Source organism: Mus musculus, chromosome Y (genome assembly GCF_000001635.26).
Source record: "Mus musculus strain C57BL/6J chromosome Y, GRCm38.p6 C57BL/6J".
In the NCBI taxonomy this organism is placed as follows: Eukaryota; Metazoa; Chordata; class Mammalia; order Rodentia; family Muridae; genus Mus; species Mus musculus.
The window spans coordinates 52,471,981-52,482,025 of NC_000087.7; positions in this window are offsets into that span (position 1 = coordinate 52,471,981).

Consider the following 10,045-nt stretch of genomic DNA (forward strand, 5'->3'; position numbering starts at 1 on the left):
GGCCTCCTGGGCCTGAGATTCCCCACCCTGTCACACCTCGATTAACTGTCCAACAACCCTGATCAGGGCAGACTATCACTTAAAGCTCATCTAAGAGGAGAACACCTTCCAAACCGCACCCTTCTGTGCTTAGCTCCTCAATGGCAAAAAAAAAAAAAAAAAAAAAAAAAAAAAAAAAAAAAAAAAAAAAAAACCCGTTGTCAGGGGCCACACCCAGACAGAAGCCTCAGAGGATCCTTTGTGATGCCAGCTGGAGCAAATAGGTCTCACCAAAGGACTGTGCTGATTGGCTGAATACACCCTGCGCATGCGTTCACGGAATACCAAGTACTTTGAAGGGAGTTTTTAGAAGGTGGGAGTAATCTACTGGCTTTAAGACAAATGATTTCCAGTTTGTTGGTTGACAAGTGCTTACAAACTTGAAAATCCAGAACAAATATGTAACATATGAAATACAGCAAATGGCTCTACTTAATTTCAGCTGTAGAGGCTCTTGTAAGCATTTTTGGTTTTTTATTTATTTATGTGCATAAACATTTAATAATGTGGACTTCTGCATGTACACACGCACACCAGAAGAGTCTATGCTGCCCTAAGAGTTCAGAAGGGAACATGCAGATTTCCTACAACCCCTGGTACTCTCCTTTCTCTACTTTCCTAGTCCTCAGCTTGATAGAAGAGTGTGCTAGGCAGTGCAGGCCCTCTCTCTCTCACTTATGTGCTTGGCCACTCAGGCCCACTCTCTCACTTAGGAGTTAGGCTGGGCAGGTCCTCTCTCTCTCTCTCTCTCTCTCTCTCTCTCTCTCTCTCTCTCTCTCTCTCTCTCTCTCTCTCTCTCTCTCTCTCTCTCTCTCTCTCTCTCTTAGGTGCTAGGCTTCACATGTCCTCTCTCTCTCTTATGTGCTAGACTGCCCAGGGCCCTTCTCTCTCTTATGTGCTAGGCTTCCCAGGACCTCTCTCTCACTTAGATGTTAGTCCTTGCAGGCCCTCTTTTTCACTTATGTGCTAGGCTGGGCAGGGCCTCTCTCTCACTTATATGCTTGGCTGCACAGGTCCCCTCTCTCACTTATGTGCTAGGCTGAGCAGCCCCTCTCTCTCATGCCTCTGTTGCCTACAGACGCTGCAAGAGAGCACTGTTTCTCTGAAACTGTGATTGTGCATATGTTATGAGCCACAATGTGGGTGCTTTGTGCCTGGTCCTCTGCATAGAATAGGTGCTTTTATTATTATTATTATTATTATTATTATTATTATTATTATTATTATTATTATTATTATTATTATTACTAAATTTCAAGACAGGGTTTTTCAGTGTAGCACTGTCTGTCCTGGAACTTACACCAGGCTGATTTTGAACTCAAAAATCCTTGTCCTCTGCCTCCCAAGTGCTGTGATTGAAGGCATGAACCACCACTGCCTAACCAAAAGTTGCCCTTAACAGCTAGTTTTTCCATTTTTTCAAATAGTCTAGTGTGTATTTCATGTACCCAAGAGCATTCCGCCCATTAACTTGCAGTGTTTTCCTACTTGTGCATTAGATTTCCAAGGCTGGTTTGGTGGAAAGAAATGAAAGGAAGTAGTTAGACACTTTAATAATAATAATAATAATAATAATAATAATAATAATAATAATAATAATAATAATAATAATAATAGAAACATTTTAATGTGTTTAAGTCTATCATTTTTAAAATGTATGAGTCCTCTTTTTATGGGTTCACCTTCATGAAAGAAGGGGTCATCAGATCACTTTATATATGGTAGTAAGCCACCATGTTGTTGCTGGGAATTGAACTCAGGAACTGTAAAAAATAGCCCGTTCTCATAACTGCTGAGCAATCCCACCAGTTCTAGAAATATATTTTGATTTAATTTTTATTGCATTATGATAAGAAAATATACATAATTTCAATTTATCTGAATTTGTTAACATCTAAAAACATATTTTGAGTAAACAGACTTACATCACATTCTTCTTTTTATTTTGTACCCCAACTCCTCCAGCTGATGCCCACTCAAAACCTATCAAACCTTCCATTTTTTATCATGTTCCTTAATATTTATAAAATATTGTAACAATAAAAATGAATATTAAAAATGTTGTTTGATAGAAACAACAATCAATTTATATATTTGTCTGCAGCAATACTGAAAATACTATTTTCTCATAAATTATAAATAACTCCAAATATATTAACTGTATGATATATTAAAATAATATATCACTATTAGTTTTTTTGGTGAACATAAATAGTCTTTTGGTTTGTTTGTTGTTTATTTGTTTGTTTGTTTGTTGTGTTTTTAGGAGATCTTAAAATTCTTGACTTACAGATTATGCTAACAGGACCCTGAAGTTGTCTTGTGTGAGGATAGTCCAGTGACTGGCAAATACAGAAGTGGATGCTCACAATCATCTATTGGATGGAACACAGGACTCCCAATGGAGGAGCTAGAGAAAGTACCCAAGGAACTGAGATGGTTTGAAACCCTAAATAAGAACAACAATATTAACTAACCAGTACCTCCAGAGCTCATGTCTCTAGTTGAATGTGTAGCAGGAGATGGCCTGGTAGGCCATTTGTGGGGGGAGAGGCCTATGGTTTTGTGAAGGTTATATGCCTCAGCTCAGGGTACTGCTAGGGAATGTAGGTGGGAGTAGGTATGTTGGGGATCAAGGAGAGGTAAGGGGGGAGGCGGGAGGGGACTTTTGGAATGTAAACAAAGAAAGTATATAATAATTGTAAAATTAAAAAAAAATCTTGGCTTACTGTGATACAAAAAAAAAAAAAGAAAAGAAAAAAAGAAGAACAATTTATGGACACTGGATTTCATTGTAATAAGGCTGTACTTGAATGTCCCTCACATCACCAAAGTATTTTACCTCCATAGTACTAAGGGTAGAGTTGACATATCTGCTGTGGCAAGGAATGAACTGTAGGCATGATTTTTGGATACTAATTTCCTGCTATGTTCAAAGCTATTTGATTTGAGTGATTGTTGTCATTCTCAGGCCACATGTAACAGGGTACATTCACTTATGGAATGGGTGTTTATTAAGATGGTCTATCCATGAAGTCATTGATCAACTGTTTCAATGAAGAATTGTTCTGCTTGGAGAGTGTCACAGAAGTTAGTTGATGATAGAATTCAGTTTTATTGGATGTGATGTTTTTTCAAAAGCATTCACCTTAGAATAATAGTAACTTATAAAGTCCTCTTCAGAATTTATACAATAATAATAAATATCAAGCAAAGCCTTTAGTCTCACTCTTTGCTGTTCTCTTATAAGCCACCTCCCAAATTAATTGTCTACATTTATTTTGGTTTATAAAGAGTTTTGAAAAATTTAAGCTGTTCTGAAAACCATAGTATAGTGTAAAAATATCAAATAAACAATCCTACTAATACAGAGGCTGAGATAGGGGAACCATGTTTTCAAGACCATTATGTGGCACACAGCAATACAGTGTTATGTATAAACAAGAAGAAAGACTATATGGATTATACAATATTGGACTTATTAATCCTATTTACCAAATTAGGAACAACATAATGAAAAACGGACAATTTCTAATTCCTCATATTTTGAATTTCATTCAATTAGGTTATGATGGTAATATTAATTTTCATATTAATAGATATTAAGGTAAAGTGATTGTTACTTTCTATTAGTTTTATTCTTAGAGGTGGAAGCATGTTTTTGTGGATTTGTTGTAAGATTACTTTCTTGTTTCTTCTATGGTGTAGTTTCACTCCCTGTGTTGTTGTATTCCACCTATTATTCTTTGTAGGGCTGGATTTAAGGAAAGATTATGTGTAAAATTGGCTTTGTCGTTGTATATATTGTTTTCTCCGTCTATGGTGATTGAGAGTTTTGTTAGGTATAGGAGCCTAGGCTGGCATTCATGTTCTCTAGAGGTGGAATAGATGCTGGGATTAATATCTTTTTTATGAAAATACATCCATGAGTTGAGAGAGGAGGACTTCCACTGGCCTTTGTACCCTAGTGCCATGTTCTAGGTGCTGCTAGTGAATGGGGAAATAAGTGACACCCCAGTGACAACAGAAACCACCTCTTTCAGAATCCAACCTAAGAATGTCAGGCAGAGTTTATTTTGGCTGACTCATGGTAAACAGATCTTATATAGAGAGGTTGGGACTCATGTATCACTTCAGAAAATGCTTTTAAGTTTAGTCTTATATATTTTACAGAGAAGGAAAAGAGAGAAATAACTTCATGAAGGATAACACCCAAGAAAGCAAATGATCAAGGCAGCTTTATAGCAACACACAAATCTGCCCAACAGTAGTGTTTACGAGTGGTTTGTTGGTGTTAAAAAGCCATGGAGGCTACTGGACCATAGAGGGGCTGGAGAAAGTCAGATTGCTTTTTTTTATTGTTTTATTTTATTTTAACATTTCCCTTTTGAATTCAGGCAGTCTCATTTTAGATTTTTCCTGCTGCTAAGACCACTAGTGTTCTCTGGTACATTCAACCTTACTTATCTCCAGGCGACTAGACTTGTCAGGATCAGAGTGGAAACTGGATATTTTACAACCAATTATCTGGTCCACTTGCCTACCTCTGGTTATCCCAGTTTCTCCACCTAAATTCGTTACTGATAATTTCCTCAGTATGCAGCCTGCCATGATTCACAGACAGGTACAACAACTGCTTCTGACTCAGTATTAAATTCAAGTCCTTTCTCTTCTTCAGGAATGTTAATATTTGACGATATACAAATTTATTTATCTGAGGTAGAATGGGCTATGCTAACCCATGGAAGAAGACACTCTACAGTGTTGTAATGCTGGCCATCTACAAGCTAACCACCTGACTAGTTTAACTGGTTAACTATAACTCCTTTCCTTTGTGTATACATTGTGTAACCTGGACTGTAACAGTGAAAAATATACTCTGGGAGATATTGCCTTTTGGATTATAATTGATTTAGATTGCTTCCTCACTGTTGAATCAGGAACTGCTACAGAAAAATAAAATATTTTCTATGTTATTTTTTGTTTTGGGGTTGTTTGTTTTCTTTGTTTTTTTAACATACAAGTTCTCTGCATAACCCTGGCTGTCCTCAAGATCAATCTGTACAGCAGGTTTACCACAAACTCACCTGCCTTTGTGTCCCAAGTTCTGGGTTTAAAACACACACCACCACCATCCAGCTCAGCTGTTTGTTTTTTGAGAGAGGGTTTCTCTGTGTAGACCTGGCTGTCTTGGAACACACTCTGTATACCAAGCTGGTCTCAGACTCAGACATTCTTGGCCTCTGCCAACCAAGTGATGAGAATAAAGACATAAAGCACCACTGCCCAAACAACAGTTGCTCTTATCAGCTAATTTTCCACTTTTCAACTAATCTAGTGTGTACTTCATGTATCTTTAGGGCATTTCTCCCATTTAATTTCAAGGTGGAGGGTGTTTCCACCAGAACAGGGACCCAAAGTGGGATCCGTGGCACCATGGCATGGGTGTTTATTGTTACATGCCAACATTGAGAAATCCATCAAGAATCATTGGAACAGACTTCAAATGAATCACGTGAAAGAATATAAACAAGAAAGGGGGTAAACACAGACTGGGGGAGATGTATAATTAATCTGGTTTACCAAAGTTTTATTGAACCCAGTGATCTCTACTCTGATATTAGTATGTCCATAAGAATCCTGGGAGGCATCATGTATTCCCCAGTGCTGAGCAAATCTTGAGATGCCAGTAAAAGAAGCCTTTACAACTGCTCCTCCCTGGATAAAAATCAAAGGATTGAAATCTGTACAATTGCCATTGACTCCTCAAAGCACCCACTTGTGAAAGGAATGCATTCTAAAGTCCTGAATGAAAAATCTCTTTTTCATAAAAAATTCATTCTTTGGGTCATCTGTCATGTTGGAAGAAAAGGAAAATGTTTTACTCTGATCTGCCCAACAAGTGATGGAGGATCGACAATCAGACCAAGGCAGGATCAGACCTTCATCTTCCAAGACACAATGAGGGGCTATTTTTGGGTGGTGGGGACGTTCTTTGTCTGAAAAGTTAGGTGGTACAAATGTACCATTAACCCAAATTGCATCCTGCCAAAAGGTCCGATTTGTAAAGGTTATATCTACATTAGAAGTATCTTAGGTTGTGCTCACCCAACCTCCTCGGTGCTCATTAAACCTCCCTAAAGCTCAGGCTGGGAGGTTGATACAATGTCCTTGTCCATTAATTTGAAAACATAAAAAACCCTGTTCTAGTAAGGAGTGATTTTCTCCTAATGATAATAACGAGTTGGATCATAGGGTAAATATGGCAAATCTACTGTTTGATTAGTAGTAAAGAATTTTGGAAAAACTATAGTATCATGGCGAACTGACATTGGTTTAGGGAAAGTCGAGAGAATAGCACATATCTGTTCACCCATTATACTAGGAACCTGAGACAAGTTCAGCATTGTCAGGATCAGGAACAGTCCTCAGGAGGTCAGCATTTTTGCACCATCCTTGATGAATATCCTGCTGGTGAGTCAATCCGGCAGCAAAAATGGGTTGTCTTCACTCTGTGGAAAAACACAAACAGCTCCCCGGGATCTGATTAAGATAGGATCCGGGCCTTTCCAGAGACTAGTTAAAACATCCTTCCGTTTGACCATTTCTTTTGGTCTATCAGGGTCTGAGCTATGTCTCTCAGCTGCAGAACGTCCCTGCTCATCAAGATTCAAAAAATTAAGTGTAAAGAGTGACATAGATACTGCTACTCTTGGCACTGAGGGCAGAGTCTCATCAACTCCCCCTTTTTGTTTTATAAGACAAGACTTGAGTGTGTGGTGGGCACATTCCACAATGCCTTGTCCTTGAGGATTATAAGGAAGGCCAGTCAAGTGAGTGACATCCATTTAATGACAAAATTGTTGAAATTTAGTAGAAGTATATGCTACTCCATTAACCGTTTTAAGAATTGTGGCCTTGCCCCAGCACTCCACACTTCTAGGCAGTGCTGTATAACATGAGAGGCTTTTTCCCCTGTTAAAGGTGTGGCAAACATTACAGCATTGCAGGTGTCAAAGGAAACATGTAAGTACTGATTTCTCCCAAAGGAGGAAATATGAGTGTCATCCATTTGCCAGACTTGTAATGGCCTGATGCCTCGAGTGTTTACCCCTACATGAGGTGTAGGCAAAAATTGACAACTACCTATGCACATAAGGCAGAGGTTCACTAGGACACTGAAGCCAACAATCCCGAGACCGAGCAGCAAGCTGGCTTTCACCAGTCGTTGTTGGACTTTTTCTGCACTGAGTAGCTTGTATTTTATCTTGCAGGTACCTTTCTCCCTTATAATGAACTGCTTCCTCCTCCAAGTCCGTTTCTTCAGAGGAGCTAAGCCCTTCATCAGATTCTGAGCTACTAAGAGCTAGCTGCTTAAACTCATCTAGTGGCAGGTAGAGGCTCCTTTCCTTATGTGCCTCTCCACCTGGATCTCCCTTCTTCTCTCCCTTTCCATCCCTTTTCTAATCTCTCCCAAGGCATTCTTTTCTTTTTATATCTTTTCCTCGGGATCAAGGCTCATGAAAAGGCCTAAATGACCCTAAGCAAGCATACCATGGTGCCACATTGTCTATCTCCCTGACAAATCCCTCTAAGGTATTAGTGGCACATTTTAGGCCACACTGCTTCCGGACCGAGTGTAAGGCCACTATTATAGAATGCGAGATTCTCATACTGCCGCTATACAGTCCTGACTGTGACTGAAAATGGATGCTGTCCAGGCACTGTCCAGTCCTGACCGTGACTGAAACTGGTCGCTGTCCAGGCGCTATCCAGGCCTGACCGTGACTAAGAACCAGTCAGCAGTGGAAGCAGTGGAAGAAAAACGAAACTGAAAGGAAAAGTGCAATCGCTGTGCAAACAATCAAAAGGGTGTCTAACTCTGGAGAAATTTCAAAACTGTATGTACCTTACAGAGCCTTTCATCCCGCAGTTCTGATTCCGCCCCGCGAACAAGGGATCTTCCTTGCACTGGTGTGATGGTATAAAGTTCCCGGGTTCCTCGGTGCCACTTATTGCATCCCACTCGACCGGCAAGAAAGAAGCAACAAACCGGAATCTTCTGTGGCAAAAGATTTATTGCTTACTTATCAGGAAGACCATGATCCGGGAAAATGGCGCTGCTTATATAGCCAACAGCATGACGTTTCAGCACCTGATGTGACGTGACAGCTCCTGATTCGTTGCTTGGCCATCACCCCACTATTATGCCCCGAGAATGGACAGTGACTAGGAGTGAGTTCACTCTTGCACCTGCGTACAAGGCTTGTTTACTAGTTAGGCACAGGGGAGGCCATCACCATCTTATAATGGCGATTGCTTGTGGCACACACGGCTCTTCTCAGTGATTGCTTGCGGCATGCACGCGATTTCTCAGGGCATGGCACTACACAGCCGTCTATATAAAAATGAAAATGTAATTAAGGATAAAAGTGATACAGGAGAAATGGGTAACAATTCAAGGAGGAGAAGATAGGGATGAATTTGCTAAAACTCATTTATGTGTATGTAGAAAGTTCTTACCCAACAAATTTAAAACAAAGTAAGTAAGTAAGTAAGTAAGTAAGTAAGTAAGTAAGTAAGTAAGTAGGTAAGTAAGTAAATAAATAGACAAATATATATGTATGCACGTGCATATCCGATTGGTATGTGTGTGTGTGTGTGTGTGTGTGTGTGTGTGTGTGTGTTCATATAAGCTTGTAGGTATGTCGCACCTGTGACTAGAGGAATGCAATCATGCAGTATCTTTCTTTATGTCCTATGACGCAGTGTGTTGATTAGAATATCTTTTGCCCATGGTATGTGGCATTATTACAAGGTGTTGGCTTGTTAGAGGAAGTGTATCATTGTGTAGGCTTGCTTTTGTGTAGTGCTCAATCTCTGCTCAGAGACAAAAATCGATCCTCTTCCTTGCTACCTGTGGCCACAAGCTTCCTTCTGGTAGCCTTCAGACTAAGATATAGACCACTTAGTTCCTTCCCCAGCACCTCCTCTACCGGGGTGCTGCCATGCTTCCTACCAAGATAATAATGTACTGACCCTCTGAAACTGTAAGACAACCTCATTTAAATTTTCCTTATAAGAGTTGCCTGAGTCATGATGTCTCCTCACATCAATGAAACCCTATGGAACATAGGCAGTATGTTAGACTGATTTTTAATGCTTACAAGATAATTGCAACCAGCCTGCAAGCACAAAGTAAAGATGATGAATGAGTTGCTGTATTTTTTTTCTCCATCTACCCAAGGGACTTCAGACACTCCCAGATATGCTGGACTGCACCTGAATCTTACTACATCACTAGAGGTGTCCCCATCATCTTTGAGATCTGAGCAAGGAACTGTGGGACCTTTCTCATCTAAAGCAACTAAATCCTAAGGAAACAACTGTAGGGTTTTCTGCATCTGCTCAGGGTACTAGGGGGCATTCCTTATCTGCACAAGACAATGTAGGAAAGCCAATGTCTGCAAAGCAGTCTGTGGGAACTTTGCCTCCCACTCCAGGACCTTTAGGGTCCACCCAAATCACTCGGATCTGATCAGAAGCCTCTGGGAATTTCTTCCTCTTCACCAGGAACTCTAGGCTCTTCTTCTTCCATAGAGCCTTCTGGACATTGCCTTTCTGACCAAGCGTCTTTAAATCTGTCCACAACTAGGCAAGGGAGTGTACAAACTGTGCCGTCTTCTCCAAAGACTGTGCAACATCCAACTTATTGCCAGAAATGTATGAGGTTTTCTCCCCTTTCTGAACCTTCTGGACAAAGATCCCCAGCTTCCTCAAGGGATATTGGGCCGTTACTACCTAGCCAGAAATCTCAAACATCCATTTCATATTCACCAGCAGATGGGAATCACTCACCATTTGTACTAGGATCTCAGGAGCATCCTCTATCTAGTAAAGACTCTCAAGGATATGTGCTATCCTCTCAAAAGTGTAAGGACTTTTCCACAGCTGCAGAGGGGATTTTGCCTTTGCAAAGTTCTTTGTCATCCACACAAAGGAATCT